This window comes from Delphinus delphis, chromosome 3 (assembly GCF_949987515.2).
Source record: "Delphinus delphis chromosome 3, mDelDel1.2, whole genome shotgun sequence".
NCBI lineage: Eukaryota > Metazoa > Chordata > Mammalia > Artiodactyla > Delphinidae > Delphinus > Delphinus delphis.
The window spans coordinates 28,014,130-28,036,636 of record NC_082685.1 but is presented as its reverse complement, the minus strand read 5'-3'; positions in this window follow the sequence as shown (position 1 = coordinate 28,036,636).

Below are 22,507 nucleotides of genomic sequence, written 5' to 3'. Positions count from 1 at the left end.
CACACTCTGCCTGGATCGGACCCTCACCCTTCACTTTTATTCTCCAGGACAAATTCCTGTCTTCTCTAAGGCCCCTAAGGGTCACTGTGGCAATATGCACTCCCAGAACCTTGACTTTACCTTCCTGACTGTAGTTTCTCGACTCCATGGCCTTCTTGCTGGGGAGACCTGAACATCAGCGGCACTGTAGAGCTGTGGAGCTCAGCCCACTTCGATGGCTGGGTCAGAATAAACAAGGGGTGCTGGAGAAGCAAAGCATGGCTTCTTTTCACCTTTATTTCTAAGACTGAACAATGATTGAATTCTTAATCTATGCTGGGCAACACTGAAGTCCCACAGCCACACATGGAAGTGTGTGTGTGTGTGTGTGTGTGTGTGTGTGTGTGTGTAAAATCATTTTTTATAAATGAGCCAACCGAGCCTCACACAGATTAAACTGCTTGCCCAAGATCCACAGCTGGTAAATGGAAAAGCCCAGATTCAAACGCAGGTCTCCCCACTCCTAAGCATCTAGGGTCTTAACCACTACCCCCTACTGCCTCTCACCTACTTGGCATAGCAGTCTGCCAGGCTCTTTTGTGTGGAGTATTGGGGTTGGGAGACAGAGTTCAAGGCATCAAAGAGTAGGGAGTGGTAAACAGTCAAAGACAGCAACCTTCAGTCCTGTTCTCTCTGTGTGTAGAGACAGACACACTACTCTTCACATCAAGAGGAGTCACGCAACGTCCCTCACCTTGAATCTGGGCTGGCCTCAGTGCATTTGCTTTAACCAACTGAAATCTGGAGTTTCTGCAGCTGTGTCACAATAGGCTTTGCAGCTTTCTCTTCAGATGCTCCCTCTTAGGAGCCCACTGCCATGCTTTAAGAAGTCCAAGCCACATGGAGAGGCCAGGCGTACACGCTCCAGGTGCAGCCACAGGTGAGCTATAAGCAGAGAGCCAGAAATAAATCAACCCAGGTGAGTAAGCTGTCTTGGACATCAAGGCCAGTCAAGGCTTCAGATGACTGTAGCCCCAGCCACCATCTGACTATAACCACGTGTGAAAAGTCCAAGTGAGAACCACCCAGATGAGCCCAGGCCACTGAAGAACTACGAGAGATACTAATAAATTGCTTGAGGCCACTTAATTTAGGGGTGGTTTGTTATGCATTTATGGATAGTCAGCACAAAGGGTAAGGTCTCTGGCCTCATGGAAACACTATTTCGACAAATGGAACATAGGCATACCACAAGAATTCCCTCTCCCATGCAGCTGTTAATGAGGAGCCCCTTTCCTGGATGCTTTCCCTCCTCTGCCAAAATCTGGTCCCACCAGTTCTTGAACCCAGCCTCCCTCTTAGTCTGTAGGGGTTTCCCTACCTGTGAATGCCTCAGTGTACAAGTGAGACACCCAGCCAGGGAAGATGGGGAGTGTCTGGGATCACAGCTCTCTGCCTTCCATTCCCTCCCAGATTATGGCCATGCAGGTCCTCCACCAACATGGAGTGAGGGTGTGGAACAGACTCCGGGAGCTGCTGGACTCAGATGAGAAGGATGCAAACCGAGGGTGAAGGAGAACATAATGGGGACCTTGACGGAAAGACTTCATCCTAGAAAGGAAAAAAAAAAAACCAACCCATACGTTATCCTAGCCCAAGACTAGATTTAAGCCTGGCTCTAACGAGGTTTCTCAACTTCAGCACTATTGACATTTTGGACTAGATAATTCTCCACTGTGGGGTCTGTTCTGTGCATTATAGGATGTTTAGCAGCAGCTCCGGCCTCCACCCACCAGATGCCAGTAGCAGGCACCCACACCCCCTCCCAGGCTGTGACAACCGAAAATGTCTCTAGACATTGCCAGCTGTTCTGGGGGTGGGGCTGGGGGAATGGCAAAGCTGCCCCTGGTTGAAAACCATTACCCCTCCCTTCCTTCTCTGCTCTGAAGATTTTCCTCTCAGATGGGAGAAAACATGGTGCCTTCCCGCCACAGCTGTCCTTCACCGTCTTGCGCGTGACCAGCACAGCATCGCTCATCTACCTCCCCAACACTCCCCTCTCCCTGGTGTTCCCCTGGCCAGACGGCCCTCAAGCTCTCTGGAGGGCATTTCATAGACATAATGTGGTACTGCAGGCTGAGTCCATTCCATACCCCAGGCTGAGGATGACACAGGCCAGATTAATGGGTGAGCCACTAGGCAGCTGTCCAGAGCACCAATCAATAGGGGACACTGAAATGTCACTGCAATAAAACTACAGTAGGGAGCTAGTTAACTCAGGTCTCCACACATAATGGCTGACAAAGCTGGTGAGACATAAATTAGTTTGGTTGCAATTAAACGCTGGGTACTGCTGCCAGCCTATCTGTTGATATTTTTGTGGCGAGTGTGTGCAATTTACATGGTATATATGAGGCCTCACCACTAACTTTGAGACTGGCCCCCTGACAGTTCCCTGTAAAAACCCAGCCTGTTGAAATTCTGAAACTGAAAAATTCACGATGTTGCATGTGCTCTTTTCCGGAGATGATTTATTAGCATGTCTTCATTTAAAGGGTTTAATATGCCTCTCAAGAAACTGTCTAGTTCAGAAAATCACATGCAATATGTACATGGAATATAAATCTTTATTTTCAACATTAAAAAAGCATTTAATTTTTATTATTTTTCCATTCCTACTAAATATCGAACAGACATGTAAAGAATAGTAGTGTTAAAAGGCCCCAAATTACTCACCTGACATGTCCATGTCTCAGTCTGACCAGGGTGTTGATGGGAGGCGAAGGGGCAGAAACTCAGAGAAATTGCGCTGGAAAACTTTTCTTTCTACTCCCATTTATTTCCATGTAAGATCAGATCAATATAAATCCTCGAAGTTACTTTAATGTAAAAATAAAGCAAAAACAAAACAAGAAACTGCCTGAAATATAAGTCAGGAAATGGGGAGGAGCAGGTCAGCTTCTATTTGACCTTGGGGTTTTGAGAAAGACGAGGTGCTCATTGTGTAGATCTTTCTCAGCTCCATTAGGTAGATCCAAGCCCTCCTGCTCCAATGGCTATTTCTTTGATTCACTGATCAACTCTTCTGCACCTGAAGCAAGAAAGTGCTCACCCATTGTTGGGGTTGGAGAAGACTCCCTGCTGCATGTGGCCTGTGCGCAGTCTCAAGGTCACAAGTGTGTTACTCCTGGTCCTGAAAGCAGCAGACGCCAAGATGGGATTAGATGTGCAAAAGACCTGTTGGGAAAATGTCTACAGGAGGAACAATAATTTCAATTTCAATGATTCTGTTACAAATCACCTTCCATTGTGCTTCCCAGTCCTTTGCTCATGTGGCTGCTGTCCCATGAATCACATTGCATTCCAATTAGTTACTTATGGATTTATTTCCCCGATAGTTTGCAAAATCCCCAAGGACTAGGAACACGTGTGTTAATTCACTAAATAAATAAATAACCTATCACTCATATATTTATTCAGCAAAGGCTTTTGAGTGCTTTGTCTGTGCCTGCTATTGGTATCTGGGGAGGCCGAGGTAAGTAAGACACAATACCTGTCCCACAGGAGCTCAAAAAAAATTAGGGCGAAAGATGAGGAGACATCAGTATAGCCCTGAATTGTGTATGGTATAGTCAAGGTATTTACTGAGAAGAGCAGAAGCGTCAGGAGGGATACCTAACTCTGCCGAGGGGGTGGCAGTGAAGGAATTCATCGTAGGATTGATGACTCCCGGGCTGCATCATAAAGGACAACTTGAAGTTGTCCAGGATTTTATCCCTAGTTTCTAGCTCACAACAAGTCCTCAATATGACTCTGCAAAATGAATGAATGAATAAATGAAGATGAATAAACAGAACGTAATTGAGAGTAGTTTGTTCTGATCAGCATCTATTGCCCTTCATTCTGGTAATAGCATCTTATTCCTTGCTCCAGAAATGTACCCATGAACCAGGCTTTGGGAATTAGTTAATGAACAGGTTCTGGCCAGTGAATGGTTCAGGAGTGTGGACATGGTTGAACTTGGGCCAATGAGACTTATCTTAGGACTTGGTTGAGCAGTGGGAAGATATCTCTCTGCTGACCTGGAGCTGTGAGGATGTCAGTCTGGGAAATCTGGGGGCATCTTGGTTGAGAGAAATCTGCCAGAGGGTGAAGCTGTGTAGAAGAAGCACTGAGAGGTGGAGAGAGAGAAATTGGGTCCTGATGATATTGTTTTAGCTCCTGGATCCAGCAATAATAATAAATGGGTCTATTCCTTATCTGTTCTTTGGGTGATCATTAAATTACCTTTTTTGGGGGGATGAGGTGGGGTTTAAGTCAGTTTGAGTTGTTTTTTCTATTAGTTGCAACCAAACATGGCTTGACTAATAGAGATAAACAGCTATCTATAGTAAGAGTTGCTCCAAAAAGTACTGAGTTCCCCATTTCCAACATGGTTCATGTAAAAATCAAGATAAGTCTATGAGAAAAGGAAATGCTATATTACTGGGGACCCTTAAGCCCTTTTCAGCCTTGCTGATTGCTGATTGCAATTTGTGTCTGTTACCTGAAGCAGAGAATGTGTGTGAAAGAAAGAAAGGCAGGAGTGGACACAGAGAATCCACAATGACAATCCATAATGTCAACCAGATTGCCCAGCAGGCTTTCCATAAACGCTTGGTATGTTTAGCCTAAGGTGTCACTTCAGAATTACTATTTTCTTTCTGCATTTTGGATGAGCGACAAGAATGACCTAAACCAGAGAGAATGGACACACCAAAAATTTTGTTAAAAAGAATGAACAAGTATGCAGGTTGGTTGAGAGAAAGTGATGTGGCCACTGAGACATAGCAGCTGAGAAAGGTATTTTTCTTTTTCCTCTTGCCCCTACATGCACCATCGAAAGGAGGAATTATTATCAAAGTCCAAAGTCCTTCTAACTCCTCAACAAACATAAACATCCTCGCCACAGTGCCAACCTTGGCAGGGACCAGAGGGGAAAGTGCCCACTGTCCCCACTCCCAGGGGTTTGAATCAAGAGGCCGAGGAATCTGTGCAACATGTGTGGGGCAGCCGTCTAATGGGGCAAAGCCTAGAACCAGAGAAGATGCATTTTATGAAACGGAAATACAAATAAATAGCTGACACCAGAAGACAGACTGTCTCCTGACTGTTTAGAAACCACTGGACTCTGGTTCTATTTATAAAGAAGACATGTCCCACAGAACCAGTTTTTCCTCGAGGCCAAAGAGCCAACATATTCCAGGCACATGTGGAAAGGGACTGAGATGTGGGTTCAGGGTTTCAAGCTCTTTAATGAATTCATTCTGTCTCTGGGTCAAGACACATGCAGAGTGTTTTTGTATTTTCTACTCTCAATAACTGGGGGAGACATAGATGCATAGCCCTCCTCTGCATTTCTAGCCCTTCTCACCTTCCTGTCAGTTTCATCTTTCTACTTTCTTGCTTACCTGCCTCCATTACCCACCTTTCATTCCCTCTTAGCAGAAAGAACACTACCAACTATTCAAGAGGCATGGATTCTGGGTTCAGACTTTGCTAATAGCTGGCTATTCAACATTAGGCATCTTATTTAATCTCTCTGGAGCCCAGTTTCTTCATCTGCAAAATGCACTTAGATAAGTGTTTACCCAATTCATGGTCCTCAAAATATGAAGAACTGGGGTGCATGTTTGGATATTAACAACTCTGAGATATAATGCAGGGAAGAATCATGTTTAACTTTGTTTTGCCAACGTGATTCAAATTCATTTGAGAACAAAATCTCTTAAAACAAAACAAAACAAAACCAAAATCTAGCTACATCTTGCTATTCTATGGTATAAAAATTAGGAAATTCTTGTTGTGGTCAATACTTTGGTTCTCTAAACCTCCTTTTAATATCCTTCTATTTAGAAAGGTTGGGAACAGAAACTATACTTCTCAGACTTCTTTGCAGCTAGGGTTCTACTTTTGGATTATATCCTACCAATTAGATATACTCATGTGAGATGGGAAAGATATTTTCATTTCCTGCCCAATGTCTTTCTAAAAGCCTAGCTCAACTCTGTGGGGCTTTTATGTTTTGTCTCATAGCCATACCTTCTCCTAGGCAAAGGGCTTATTTAGATATAGCAGGTCTAGTCCATTTCTTCTCTTCTGAGTTGTAATAAATCCCAAGAAATAGACCCATGACAAGTCAGGAAAGGGTAAATGCTAGCTGGGATCATCTTTCTCTGAAGTTTCCATCATCTTTTACAGTTTATTTCTGATTCAGTAGAACATAGTTCATTTTCCTAGGGCCATGCAGCAATTCCAGGACGAGAGGTACTTGCTTTAAAAGTTGGAACGGTAACCATGATGCCCTATGGATCTGCTGGCAGCCATTATGAGGCTAGATTGAGGTGGGCACACAGACTGTCCCCCTTCAACATCCCCTGTTGTTAATTTTATATAGGGATGACTATATTTCTCATAACATTCCAGAAGCATCTTAAGTGCCTCTCCAGTTAAAGAAGACAGCTCTGGCAGGACAGAAACCTAACTCTGGCTCCCCAATGACTTAGTAAGCCACCTTGGTAAGGACAAATAACCACCCTATCTTTTAGATTCCCTGGGTCTAAAATCAACAAAGCACCATTTTCCCTGGTTGCCAGTACTTCAGACAAATAGCAGACCCTGTGGTGCAGTGAGTTTTAAAACTGAGCTTTTAAGGTGGGTGTCAGCAGAAATCTCTTGCATTCCTATACACTAACAACAAAAGATCAGAAAGAGAAATTAAGGAAACAACCCCATTTACCATCACATCAAAAAGAATAAAATACCTAGGAATAAACCTACCTAAGGAGGCAAAAGACCTGTACTCAGAAAACTATAAGATACTGATGAAAGAAATCATAAATGATGCAAACAGGTGGAGAGATATACCATGTTCTTGGATTGGAAGAATTAATATTGTGAAAATGACTATACTACCCAAAGTAATCTACAGACTCAATGCAATCCCTATCAAATTACCAGTAGCATTTTTCACAGAGTTAGAACAAAAAATTTTACAATTTGTATAGAAACACAAAAGAACCCGAATAGCCAAGGCAATTTTGAGAAAGAAAAACGGACCTGGAGGAATCAGGCTCCCTGACTTCAGACTATACTACAAAGCTACAGTCATCAAAACAGTATGGAACAGGCACAAAAACAGAAATATAAATCAATTGAACAGGATAGAAAGTCCAGAGATAAACCCATGCACCTATGGCCAGCTAATCTATGACAAAGGGGACAAGAATATACAATGGAGAAAAGACAGTCTCTTCAATAACTGGTGTTGGGAAAACTGGACAGCTACATGTAAAAGAATGAAATCAGAACATTCTCTAACACCACACACAAAAATAAACTCAAGGGCTTCCCTGGTGGCGCAGTGGTTGAGAGTCCGCCTGCCGATGCAGGGGACGCGGGTTCGTGCCCCGGTCTGGGAAGATCCCACATGCCGCGGGGCGGCTGGGCTCGTGAGCCATGGCTGCTGGGCCTGCGCATCCGGAGCCTGTGCTCCGCAATGGGAGAGGCCACAACAGTGAGAGGCCCGCATACCGCCAAAAAAAAATAAAAAATAAAAAAAAAATAAACTCAAAATGGATGAAAGACCTAAATGTAAGACCAGATACTATAAAATGCTTGGAGGAAAACATAGGCAGAACATCTCTGACATAAAGCGAAGCAAGATCTTTTTTGATCCACCTCCTAGAGTAATGGAAATAAAAACAAAAGTAAACAAATGGGACCTAATTAAACTTAAAAGCTTTTGCACAGCAAAGGAAACCATCAACAAAACGAAAAGAAAACCCATAGAATGGGAGAGAATATTTGCAAACGAAACGACCAACAACAGATTAATCTCCAAAATATACAAACAGCTCATGCAGCTCAATATTAAAAAAAACAAATAACCCAATCAAAAAATGGGCTGAAGATCTTAATAGACATTTCTCAAAGAAGACATACAGATGGCCAAGAAGCACATGAAAAGATGTTCAACACCACTAATTATTAGATAAATGTAAATCAAAACTACAATGAGGTATCACCTCACACCAGTTAGAATGGCCATCATCAAAAAATCTACAAACAATAAATGCTGGAGAGGGTGTGGAGAAAAGGGTGCCCTCCTATACTGTTGGTGGGAATGTAAATAGAGCCACTATGGAGAACAGTATGGAGATTCCTTAAAAAACTAAAAACAGATCTACCATATGAGCCAGCAATCCCACTCCTGGGCATGTATCTGGAGAAAATCATGTTTGAAAGGATACATGCACCCCAATGTTCATTGCAGCACTACTTACAATAGCCAGGACATGGAAGCAACCTAAATGTCCATCAATGGAGGAATGGATAAAGAAGTTGTGGTACATATATATACTGGAATATTACTCAGCCATAAAAAAGAATGAAATAATTCCATTTGCAGTAACATGGATGGACTTAGAGGTTTTCATACTGGGTGAAGTAAGTCAGACAAAGACAAATATCATATGGTATCACTTATACGTGAATCTAAAAAAATGGTACAAGTGAACCTATTTACAAAACAGAAATTGAGTCACAGATGTAGAAAACAAACTTATGGTTACAAAGGGGAATAGGGGGATAAACTGAGAGATTGGGATTGACATAAAAACACTACGATATATAAAAGATAACTAATAAGAACCTACTGTATAGCACAGGGAACTCTATTTGGTGCTCTGTAATGACCTATATGGGAATGGAGTCTAGAAGAGAGTGGGTATATGTATGTGTATGGCTGATGCACTTGGCGGTACAGTAGAAACTAACACAACATTATAAATCAACTATACTCCAACTAAAAAAATTAATTAAAAAAAATCAAAAACAATAATAAAGTGGGTGTCAGATACTACCAACGTCAATCCTGACCTTGACTCCATGAAGGTTAGACACTGGAAGTTAGATTCACCAAAACATGGGATAAAGGGAACCTCTGGGTCCTTTGGCAAAACTGTGAAGTAGCTAAAACTTGTCTTTTCCTCCTTCCAAATGAGAAAAATTCAGTTTTTCAAACTTCAGCACCAGAAATCTTTTCCCACCTCCTCTGCCCTCTAGAATTGGGCAGGGTTTTATCCATATCTCTGTCCTCCTTCTCAGGGCAAGGAAAAATATTTAGCTCATATATCCTAGGGCCGTGGTTTCAACCCTGGCTGCTCATCAGACCTGGATAGCTTCAGGGAGCATAGATGCCAGGGCCCCACAGCTAGAAACCCAACTCAGTTGGTCTTGGATAGCACCCAAGTAGACTAACTATTCCACAGCTCCCACGGGTTGAGAACCACAAGGGTATTGTTACCTAAAAGCACCTCTTCAAAGAGAATCATGGATGAGGTTCCAGGGATGAACTAATCTTGCCTCACTCCTACCCAGAATTTCCATAAAGCAGTTTATTGCCATTCACTTTTACTTGCAAGCTTCAAGGTAGCCAAATGGGAAGTGGGCTCTTGCCATAAATAAGCTCATAAAACCTTGCATTAATGCCAAGGTGAATTTAACACAGAGCTTCTGTCTAGTAGGTGGTGCCCTGTTCTGGAAATTCTGTGCCCATTCTGCCTCCTGGCTTCATTGTGCTCAATTATCCCACCCTTGAATACCCCCAGAACCTGGTTTTCATCCTCCATCTGGTGTCCTATTCCTCATCTACCATTCCAGTACTAACCTGATAGTATCAAATAATGACAAGCACATGGGCTTTGAGTCAGATCTTGTTCAAGTCTTGACCACACTACTCTATAACTCAGGATACCTTGAGAAAGATATTCTGTGTCTTGGTTTCTTCATCTGTAGAGTAGGGAGGATATAACCTACTCTCTCCGTTTAGGATTTGACACACACTACATACTAAACAATTGAGAGGTCCCTTGCCCCCTATTTCATTGTTTACCTGTGCTTATTTCCACCTCTATTGTTGATGTGACCAGTAATCCAAAGGATTTTTAAAGGTAGAATTTGGGGTATTAGTAGGAAGATGTTTTAGGGACAGCAAGACCTTTGTGTTGCAAATGAAATTACAGCCTAGTAGTCCCCGCTAACTCTGTCTTAGTTCCCACCATAAGGGGTCCTACCAAGGCATTCAGGACAGTGATGTGATGGGGAAAACTAAGGAATGCGGTGCACATAGAGATCTGAAGAAGCTCTCTGACAGTGACTCGCAGAAGGCTGAAAAATAAACCCAGAGAAGAAAGACCTGGAAAGGGCAGACCACCAGATGTCCAACTAGGAAGCAGAAATCCTGGCTGCAGTCTGTTTCAAACCACAGAATCTGAATTTTGGGAAGAAAGCATTAAAAACAATAAATTATTCCAAATGGCAAATTTAGGATTCAACTGCCTCAAACTGTAACAATTTAGGCACTTGTAAAAGAGAAATATTCCAGATGGCAAAGTGGAAGGATGAATTACAGAGAAGGAAGTGGCTAATATCCTGTGCAAGACTTTGAAGCAATGCAAAGAGAGAGCCTTCCTTAAAGAAGCAGGCTAGGGGAGCCTGGTGTTTCTAAGAGACAGAAATGGACTGCCATTCTCTCAGGGTCAGCTTGCCCCACTGGCCAGCCCTGGGTGCTCAGGGCTCGGGTTTGATATCAAATTGCCTTCTGTCTTCCAAGAGATTCTGGAACAAACAGCTCTGGTGGCCTCAGGGGGGTGTCTGGAGTGACCACTTAACATATATAGAACTTTGATTGACATGGTCCATCTGCTTAATTCAGGGTTCCATGAGCCTCGGTAGGGTGTCACATTGTTCCTGGTCCCCTTTTATCTTCTATTTCTCTTTATATGAGGTCCCTCCAGCTCTGGAATCAAGGGGATTGAATCTGAACAGGTGAGCTGAAGGCAGCTGAGGGATCTTGGCTGCATCCTGCTCAAAGGGGCCTTAGTTCTGGCTTCTCAAAACGTAGCCTTTAGGCTACATGACTTGACTACATGATGCTTCCATGTTACCTTGGAGATTATTGGAAATGCAGCAACCCAAATCTACCAAATCAGAACCTGCATTTTAACATGATCTACAGGTGTTCTGCATGCATGTTAAGATTTGAGAAGCAATGTTCTACTAGATTGTACAGGCAAAAGAGGTATGTAGTCCCACAACAATTCCTTTATTCATCAGGAAGGACATTTCTCATTGAGTTTGTTTAATATTTTCAACAATACTGCACCTCATTGAGTCTATGAGATCCTAATAGTACTACCAAGGCCTTGACCTCAATACTACTAATAAAAGGTCTTTCCATCTGAAGTTGGGTCCTTAAATGAAGGGCCAACTAGTGCTCAATCTCAGCCTCAGTTACTCCATTCTATAATTTCTCCCCCTTTTCTATGGGACAATCCATCTCAGCTGGAGGAAAGTCACAGCATGAAAGTTGGATAAGTTCCTCTATCGGTTTCCCATCACATTAAAAACAAAAATCAGATTCCTTATAGTGGTCTTACAAGGCCCTTAATGGTCTGGCACCTGACTACATCTTACATTTTATTTCTTGCTCTTTCTTCTCCAGCCACTTTGGACTTCTTTCTTTCTGGAACACACCAAGTTCTTTGCTGGCTCTGAGCATTTCCAGTCATTGTTTCCTCCATGGGAGTGCTGTTTCCTTCCTCATATCTTATTGTTGTTGACTCCTCATCATTTAGATCTCAGCGTGAATACTCTTTTCCTAGAAGGACCAATCCTGCCACTCTATCTGAAATCCCACCCACCTCATCCATCTCTATTACATCATCCTGTGTGATTTTCTTCACTGTACTTCACATTATCTGGTATTCTCTTGTTTATATTTACTAATTTATTTCTCCTCCCCTACCACATACAATATAAGCTTTAGAATAGCAGGGAACAAGTTCCTCTTACTGATTGTTATATCCCAAGTGCCTAGAACAGTGCCTGGCAGAGTATTTACTCAGTGAACGTTTACTGAATTTGAGGGAATGATAGTGCTAGCATGAAATCATTGACTTTTCGATTATCTGTGTGTTCCTGCTTTTCCTGCCCTAACCACTCCACTCATGCCCACAGATAACTCAGAAGGGCTCAGGTGGCAGAGCCTGGGTTAATGATGCTTTAGGTCTGGTCTGTAGGATTGAGGTAGGTCATGTTGTGGTCACTTCAGAAATGTGTGATATTTCAATTCAATACAGTTCTGTAAACCCTTACTGACTGCCTGTCCATGTACAAGGCACTGTGAAATATAACAAGGAATATTATAAATTCCTGACTTCAAGGGCCTCTCCTTAATCAGGCAGACAGGTAGATAAGCCAATAATTTTCGTACAGTATGAAAAGTGCCCCAGCCCCAGTAAGTTCAAGTTATAGACGCACAAAGAAAAAGCAAGAGGTTAACTCCAGAGGAGGAGGATTAGTGGTAATTTCCCCAAATAAATGATGTCTGATTTGGGTTTTAAGGCACAACTAGGAGTGTGCCAGAGGCACATAAAGGTAAAAGGCATTCCAGGGAAACAAAGGCACAGAAGCAAGAAAGGGGGTTGAAGGCACTGCAGAGAGTTTGGCGATGCCAGAGTGCAAAGTGCACAGTTTGAGGAGCAGAAGAAAACAGGCTGGGGAAGGAGTCCAGAGCCTGTAATAACACATCTCTTTAAGGTGCCAGGCCTACTTTGTTTGAGGTCAGATGCACACATCTCAAATTGATTTTAGTCCAAAAGAGCCAGCAGTGAATTTAGCTGAGCGCGTGTTGCAACCTCTAGCCCTCCTCTGTGCTCCCCTTGGGCACCATGAGCGCCATACCCAGCAATCTCAAAAGCCCTCACATGCTGGACCCATTAGGCACTGCATGCTCCACTGTCTGAGTCATTCCCCCCTCTGCCAATCGTGGCAGAACTCAGAGGAACTCTCCACTAATTGAATTTGAGATGACTCACTCCAAACCAGGGACTTGAAACTTGAAAACCTCAGCAGCAATACCTTGGCAGTGAGACTCTTGGTTCAAATTGTCCAGTTTGTTGTCTGGGAGCCAGTGGAAGTGAAGGGATAGAGCAGGGGTATGTGGGGGGCAGGGGTTTGAAGCAGGAACTTTGGGTGTTTTCAGAGAGCTGGAAAGACAATGGCACCCACTGTTTGTCATTGCTTGAGATCCAGCTGGTTGCCAAGAGCCAAAAATGACACTCAAACATGTTTTGTTTGGCATACCTAGTTTTGTTTACAATATTTGATGAAATATTAAAAAAATAAGGAGATTTCACAGTAAATTCTGGAGTTCTGGATTCTCTCAGTGATTTGAAAGATCTGCAATAACCCACTACAAGTGGAGAGTGGGTGCCCTTTATATGGGTTGTGTGCTCCTCAGGTTTCCATGGTCCTCACGCTAACATTTACATTCTGGTGCCTCTGCACTCACGCTCAGAACGCTTCGTTGGTTTACTATACCTTTTTGGCCCCTCTGGAAATTTGAGTTTGCAACCCCTATTCTGAAGCTATCACTGAGAGGACAAGCTCTGATGACATTTTCAGCAACAGAGGAATGGACCTGAAAATATTATCTCTGGAAAATTTCACCTGCTCAAGGCTCAGGAATTTTTTAGAAAATAATACAATAAAAGGGCACAAAGATGACCAATCTCCACCTCCCACTTCTCTCCTGGCAGATTCATGGTATTCACATTTGAGGCTCGGGTTATATATTTTTATTGTCTTATTGTTTCTCATCATAATTACATCATGGTTTGTATTTAACTGATGCCCAATAAATGGGTAAGGAATGGAATAGCATTGCTGGTCTAGGTCTTGTGCACCTGGTATCTTCCTTCAGGAAATCTGACACCCAGGATATGGTATGTTTGGCTCTTTCTTCCATCTATTTATGTTTTAATGCTTTCCTGCCCTCCATCTGTATTCATCTGCCTGCTCTTACAAGAAGCATTCCGTGATGTCCCCAGGCTGGAAATATTAGCCTTCCCTTCTCTATTCAAAATTAGTACTTATTTGTTTTTGTTATGTAACTTCCTGAGTTTTTGTTTCCTTCATGGGAAAAATAATATCTACCTCAGTATGTACTGAGTAGATCAGTATGTACATTATGTCTGGACATGGTGGAAATGACCATTGCACACACTTATATATCACCTGCCATATGCCAGGAACCCTTCCAAGTACTCTGTACATGTTGACTTATTTAATTTTTACTACAGTGCTATAAAGTAGGAACTTATGTTATAAACCCCATTTTACAGATGAAGAAGCTAAGGCACAAATAGGTTAAGTAACTTGCTCAAGGTCACCCAACTAATAAGTGCTGGATATAAGCTTCAGAAGCTAGACCCAGCATCTATGGCCCTAACTACTAGGTAACACTGCCTCTCTTCTGAAGTGAGGTCTACAATACACAGTAGTGTGCTTTGTGTTTGAGATTGAAAATTGTCCTCCATTATCCATTCTTAAAAGTGCTATTTTGTATTTTCAGTCACATACAGCCAGACTGAATCCTACTTGCTTTTAAAGCATGATTTGACTAGCTGAAGAGAAATGTGGAGGGAAGAGTCTCAAATAACATAAATAATGCTTGAGAGGTGGGACCCTCTGTCCTTCCTTCTCCTCTCTACTTTAGGCAGGAGAATCTTCAGGCAGAAAACTCTTTTGAAAAATAGCTTATCAGCAGATCCTTCCAAAAGGTCTTTTCCTTCTAAAAGTACCAAACATCCAGCATAGACGCAAAACACCCCTGAGACCAAGAAAAGACTTGGAACTATGAGAATGCAAATGACATTGGTTTTCCTTTCATTGTTTTTAGACATGGATCTATTCCCAATTCTACCACTAACCTACCTGTACAATTTGATACAGACTTCTATTTGTCCTTGGTTTTTCTATCTGTAAAATGAAGGATTGGAAAATGGCAAACAGATTTGTTTTCGTAGGGCATATCCAATTGATTCATTGGTTTTGCCTGGAGTACTGCAAGCCATTAGCAGTATTTGACCAGCACTGTCTGCCATTGGAGAGAAGGTGTGTCAACATATTGGCCAAGAATTTGCCTCCCTGGATTAGATGATTCTCTAGGCTCCTATACAATTTTATGTGCATGTGAAAACAGCTACAAGGAGAAAAGAGAATAACAAAGCAAGAGATATGGATAAGATTTTTTTTTTTTTTTTTTTTTTGCGGTACGCGGGCCTCTCACTGTTGCGGCCTCTCTCATTGCAGAGCATAGGCTCCGGACGCGCAGGCTCAGCAGCCATGGCTCACGGGCCCAGCCGCTTTGCAGCATGTGGGATCTTCCCAGACCGGGGCACGAACCCGTGTCCCCTGCATCGGCAGGCAGACTCTCAACCACTGCGCCACCAGGGAAGCCCTGATAAGATTTTTTAAAATGGATTTTGAGGAAACAAAGTATGACTGTTGAATTACCATTTATACTGGAGGCAGTACAGGACAGGATTAATATTACAGAAAATCAAATCAGTAATGTGGTAGACAAACGTAAAATTAATGCAGAGAAAAAGAACAAAGAAAGAAGTGGGGCAGGAAGGGCAACATGAGGGATCTTTGTTGTGATGGACCTATTTTGTGTTTTGACTGTGATGGTGGAAAATAAACCAACACATGTAATAAATCACCATAAAATTAAGTGCACACACACACACACACACACACACACAAATGAGTACAAGTAAATCTGGGGAAATCTGAATAAGACTGGTGATGTATAAATGTCAATATCCTGTTTATGACACTATACGATATTTTTGCAAGATATTACCGTGGGAGAAAACTGAATAAAAAATACATGGGGGGCTTCCCTGGTGGCGCAGTGGTTGAGAGTCCGCCTGCCGATGCAAGGGACACGGGTTCGTGCCCCGGTCTGGGAAGATCCCACATGCCGCGAAGCGGCTGGGCCCGCGAGCCACGGCCGCTGAGCCTGTGCGTCCGGAGCCTGTGCTCCGCAACGGGAGAGGTCACAGCAGTGAGAGGCCCGCGTACCGCAAAAAATAAAAGTACATGGGATATCTCTGTATTATTTCTTACAAGGAGGCTACAATGTATCTGGACCTACGATGAGCTCAAAATAAAAAGTTAATTAAAAAAAAAGATCAAAGCTATAAACACATAATAGGAGAATTAGAAATAACAGACTAGATACCCAATAAACAGACAAATAGTGTTATAGAAGGGAACTAGAAGCAATGATCAAAGGTAAAAATAGATTAAAATGTTTTATGCTGAAAAAAATACTGATTTTCACAGATTTAAAAGACTCACCAAAATCTAGACATAATGAAAGAAAAGAGATTGATTCTTAAACACGTGTCAAACTTTCTATATTATGATAATTGTAACCGAAAATGAAAGCCAGATGAAGTAGCTAGGAGCCAAGAATTTGTAAACAGCTCTGGGGACAACAGAGGAAACTCGCAAGCCAGTGGCATTGATGAGCCCCTCTCTCCATGACTTGTTTTAGGGATTCCATTCCCCCTTAAAGCCATGGACTGGTGACAAACCTGCAAATGCTGCTGAATCACAGATGCTGCATGAGGGAAGGTTTGCTGCATGAGGGAAGGGATGCTGCACAGATGCTGCATTTGCTCTGAGAGGAAGATTAACGTTCCCTAACATTCTGAATAATTCCCTACCGTTCATAGACAATTTCTTGAAAAACGTGAAGGCAACTTTTACAGTTATCATTTAGATGTGGATCTGGGTACCAAGCAAACTCAATCATACCTGTACTTGCCCTCAGAAACATTTCTTTAACTTCAATGAGTGCATCCAGTCAATGGACATTTATGGACACATGGCAAGTAGAAGGCATTGAGAATGTACAAAAATACTGAATCAGGCATGACCCTTACCCCAAACAGCCCACTAGAGATAAGCATAAATACCAACAATAATGGCTACGATTTATTGTTATCTACAATTCCAGACACTGAACAAGTGCTTTATATATTATTTAATTTAATGATCTCAATAATTCCATTGAAGGTAGAACTGGGAGTTTATGTTTGTGTGACCCAACGACTGTGCTATTCTCTAAGCTTACTGCCCGCCAGTTTTCAAGATGAAGGTCAAGTCATACAGTCACCATTAAATACATCTTCTATAAACACGTACAGATTCATCATTCATTCATTCATCCATCAACAAATATTTATTAGCATCATCTTTGTATCAGGATCTATGCTAGGTCCTGGGATACAATCATGAGAAAAACAGACAAGAATCCATCTTTGAGGAGCTTCAAGTTTAGTGGGGAAAACTGGTATTACTCAAATGATGAAACGAATGTATAAATTTCTGTGTCTATGGCATGGGCTACAGGGAAATATACTTGTTGCTTTGAGGGCATATAAGGAACCAATTTGACCTGATAAGGAAATTAGGGAAGGTTTCTCCAAAGAAGTGACCCTTTAAGGAAATCAGAGGAGGGAGTAAGAGTTACCTGGTTGAAGAATGGAAGGAAGGCACTCCAGGAAGAGGAAACAGCATGGGGACAATTCCAGTGCTGGGAAAGGGCTTGGCAATATGATGGAATAAAAGGACCACTGGGGAGAGAGTGAAGCAGTGTGGTGAAAGGTGAGGATGGAAACTTAGGACATGCTAAGCCTTGGGGCCCGTGAAAGGAATTTTGCCTTTATCCTAAAAGCTAGAGAAAGCCATTGGAAGGGTTTAGAAAAGGAGTGGTAGGGAAATGGTGAGTTTTGAATTTTCAGTCAATTCAATTTTTTTTCTATAGCCAAGGCTGTTAGTGTGAACTTCTCAATTATATTCTGTCTTGTACTGCTTATTGTAACATCAAGTAATAAAATATCATCTCCCCAGCTAGAGCGGAGACACCTGGAAGGATGGGGCCATTTCTTAAACTATATTTTATTGAATTTAAGACACCCAAATAAGATGTATGTTCACCACTGCATTCCACTAAGAAAGAGAAAACATGCCAGTAATTAAAAACAGCATCTCTATTCTGAAGATTTAAAATGTGAAATAATGTACATCTTTTACTTTATGAAATACTATACTTCCTTTGACTCTCTTATAATGCCTAATACAATACTGAGTTGGTCATAAGTAGTGTGGGGAGAGTGCCAGACTTCAAATGAGAAACTAAGTCTGCAACTGGTTTTGCCATGACTTCTTGGGTCCCAGTACGCTCCTCTGTAAAATGATTATGTGATCCCCGAGGTTCCTCCCAGATCCACATCTTCTTTCTGCCAGGGACTTTGAGGCTTTCCTCTGCTGGAAAGAGGGCCTGGCAGTGAGCTATAGGACCCCCTACACTTCCCCAGGTGAAAGGCAGCAGGGAAAGTGCCTAGAAGCCACACAGCCCTGATTAGAGACAGAAAACTGAAGGCTCGAGATGCCTAGTGACCAAGGAAACTTTCTGTAGGTCCCATGTTAACCAGAGATGGGAGCAAAGCATGGACTGTGTTTGGGATTGGAATGTGGTCCCCTGCAAAGATAAAGTCCTAACCTCCAGTATCTGTGGATGTGACCTTATTTGGAAATAGGCTCTTTCAGAGGATCAAGTTAAGATGAGGTCATTACGGTGGACCCTAATCCAATATGGCTGAGTCTTTATGAAAACAGAATATTTGGACATGGAGACAGACATGTGCAGAAGGAAGTGATGGAAAGACACAGGGGGAATGTCTTCTCCAAGCCAAGGAATGCCTGAGGCTGCCAGAAGCTAGGAAAGACACGGAACCAATTCTCCCTCAGCCCTTGGAAGGTACCAACCCTGCTAACACCTTGATTTTGGATTTCTGGCTTCCAAATTTTGTTTCTGCAGCCCCAGAAAACTACTACAGAATTGTATTACTCCCGTGATGTAATGTCTTTCACTTCCCATCCTCCTCTGCTTCTGAGAGAGTAGCAGATGATCACAGACCAGGGGGTAGCAATACATGAAATTAAGAGAGTAAAATCTGTTCTCAACACTCTCCCACATCTGCTTTCCACACCTGACAATTCCTTCTCATGCCTCTGGCCTCAGGTACCAGCACCCCATTCTGCCTTCTCGTAGCCAAGAATACTCCAGGCTCCCTGCAGCCCTGCAAGTATTACTTTCTCAACCTTAATTCCATTCTGCATCCTCCTCTCTACTTTGCCTTCATCTCATGTGTGTTTTAAAAATTAGTATTTGGCACAGGAAAGGGATGAGGAATTTTGTAGCAGAGGTGAAGAATTTTGTCGGTACCTGACATATAAATTTCCAGTGGGTGAAACACTTGACAGTGTGCAAGACACGTTACTTTCAGGAGCCATCCTGGTGAGCTGAGAGGACATCTAACATTTGGTTGTGATGGCTGAGAAGTCAGACTTCCTCCATCCAAAATCTGCCCTCCTACACTGGCATTTCTTTCCCCTCTGAATCAACAGAGGACAGTCTGTCTGAAAGTTGAAGCCCTCTGGGGGGCCCAACCCCAGTCCCAACCATTCACAGGACCCCATCCATTAATGTTTAATAAATTGCTGCCCCAAGGCCAAGACTCTGCCTCAACCTGGCCCCTTTCCCCACCTCCACAGGGATGGAGGGTTGACCTAGAAGTCAAGGTCCCAGTCTCTACCAGCTTTAAGAGGTAGTGATGCTAGGACTTCATTCTTGTTATGTGATCTTCACTCACAGCCCCTTGTCCTCTATAGCCATTTTCTCTCCCACTTTCCCAAGCTTTCTCTTTTCATACCTGCCCTTGAGGTGTGCCTGGAAATGGGGGCAATATTGAAATTCAAATTTCACGCAATATCCAGTGTAGAATACTACTAATAATTATTATTAGAGCTTTCATTTCTTGAGAGCTTACTGTATGCCTGAGTTGATGTTCTGTTTTATAAGCATGTTTTTTAAACATCCCTATAAGCCAATCAAGTAGGTATGAATATAAGTCCAATTTTATAATGAAGACTGAGGCCCGCATAGATTAAAAATACTTTTCTAAGATCAGATACGAAGAGACAGAAGTGGGAATCAAACTTATTTTTTAAATTTTTTTAACATCTTTATTGGAATATAATTGCTTCACAATGTTGTGTTAGTTTCTGCTGTATAACAAAGTGAATCATCTATATGTATACGTATATCCCCATAAACCCTCCCTCTTGCACCTCACTCCCACCCTCCCTATCTCACCCCTCTAGGTAGACACAAAGCACTGAGCTGATCTCCCTTTGGTATGCAGCTGCTTCCCACTAGCTATCTATTTTAAATTTGGTAGTGTATATACCTCAATGCTACCCCCTCACTTCATCCCAGCTCACCCTTCTCCCCTCCCCCGTGTCCTCAAGTCCATTCTCTACATCTGCATCTCTATTCCTGTCCTGCCCCTAGGTTCATCAGACCATTTTTTTTTTAGATTCCATATATATGTGTTAGCATATGGTATTTGTTTTTCTCTTTCTGACTTACTTCACTCTGTATGACAGACTCTAGGTCCATCCACCTCACGACAAATAACTCAATTTCGTTTCTTTTTATGGCTGAGTAATATTCCATTATATATATGTGCCACATCTTTTTTATCCATTCATCTGTCGAAGGACACTGAGGTTGCTTCCATGTCCTGGCTATTGTAAATAGTGCTGCAATGAACATTGTGGTACATGTCTCTTTTTAAATTATGGTTTTCTCGAGAGACCTTCAAGATAGTGGAGGAGTAAGATGCGGAGATCACCTTCCTCCCCATAGATACATCAGAAATACATCTACATGTGGAACAACTCCTACAGAACACCTACTGAACACTGGCAGAAGACCTCAGACTTCCCCAAAGGCAAGAAACTCCCCACATGCCTGGGTAGGGCAAAAGAAAAAAGAAAAAAACAGAGACAAAAGAATAGGGACAGGACCAGCACCTGTGGGAGGGAGCTGTGAAGGAGGAAAAGTTTCCACACACTAGGAAGCCCCTTCACTGGTGGAGACAGGGAGTGGCAGGGGGGAAACTTCAGAGCCACAGAGGAGAGTGCAGCAACAGGGGTGCGGAGGGCAAAGCGGAGAGATTCCCGCACAGAGGATCGGTGCCGACTGGCAATCACCAGCCCGAGAGGCTTGTCTGCTCACCCGCTGGGGCAGGTGGGGGCTGGGAGCTGAGGCTCGGGCTTCCTCAGAGCTTAGATCCCAGGGAGAGGACTGGGGTTGGCGGTGTGAACACAGCCTGAAGGGGCTAGTGCGCCACAGCTAGCTGGGAGGGAGTCCGGGAAAAAGTCTGGAACTGCCTAAGAGGCAAGAGACCATTGTTTTGGGGTGCGCAAGGAGAGGGGATTCAGAGCACTGCCCAAATGACCTCGAGATGGGTGTGAGCCACAGCTATCAGCGAGGACACCAGAGACAGGCGTGAAATGCTAAAGCTGCTGCTGCAGCCACCAAGAAGCCTGTGCACAAGCACAGGCCACTATCCACACCTCCCCTCCCAGGACCCTGTGCAGCCCACCTCTGACAGGGTCCTGTGATCCTGGGACAACTTCCCTGGGAGAACAAACAGCGCGCCTCCAGCTGTTGCAACTTCACGTCGGCCTCTGCCACTGCAGGCTCACCCCACATACCATATCGCTCCCTCCCCCAAGCCTGAGTGAGCCAGAGCCCCCTAATCAGCTGCTATTTTAATCCTGTCCTGTCTGAGCGAAGAACAGATGCCCTCAGGCGACCTACACGCAGAAGCAGGGCCAAATCCAAAGCTGAACCCCAGGAGCTGTGCCAACAAAGAAGAGAAAGGGAAATCTCTCCCAGCAGCCTCAGGAGCAGCAGATTAAATCTCCACAATCAACTTGATGTACGCTGCATCTCTGGAATACCTGAATAGACAACGAATCATCCCAAAATTGAGGCGGTGGATTTTGAGAGCAACTGGAGACTTGGGGTTTGCTTCCTGCATCTAATTTGTTTCTGGTTTTATGTTTATCTTAGTTTAGTAATTAGAGTTTTTTTTATCATTGGTAGATTTGTTTATTGATTTGGTTGCTCTCCTCCTTTTGTTTTATATATATTTTTTTCTTTCCTTTTTCGCTTTTTGTCAGTGTGTATGTGTATGCTTCTTTGTGTGATTTTGTCTGTAGAGCTTTTCTTTTACCATTTGTCCTAGGGTTCCATCTGTCCATTTTTGTTTTGTCTCGTTTTGTTTTCCAGTATAGTTTTTAGCGCTTGTTATCATTGGTGGATTGGTTTTTTGGTTTGGGTGTGCTCTTCTTTCTTTCTTTCTTTTTATACTTTTAAATTTTTTAATTTTTAATAACTTCAAAATTTTTTTATTTTTATTTATTTATATTGTTTACGGTATGCGGGCCTCTCACTGCTGTGGCCTCTCCCGTTGCGGAGCACAGGCTCCAGACGCGCAGGCTCAGCAGCCATGGCTCACGGGCCCAGCCGCTCTGCGGCACATGGGATCCTCCCGGACCGGGGCACGAACCCACGTCCCCTGCATCGGCAGGCAGACTCTCAACCACCGCGCCACCAGGGAAGCCCCAAAATTTTTTATTTTAATAACTTTCTTTTCTTTTCTTTCCTTTTTTCTGTTTTATTTCATTTTTTCTCCTTCTTTCTTTC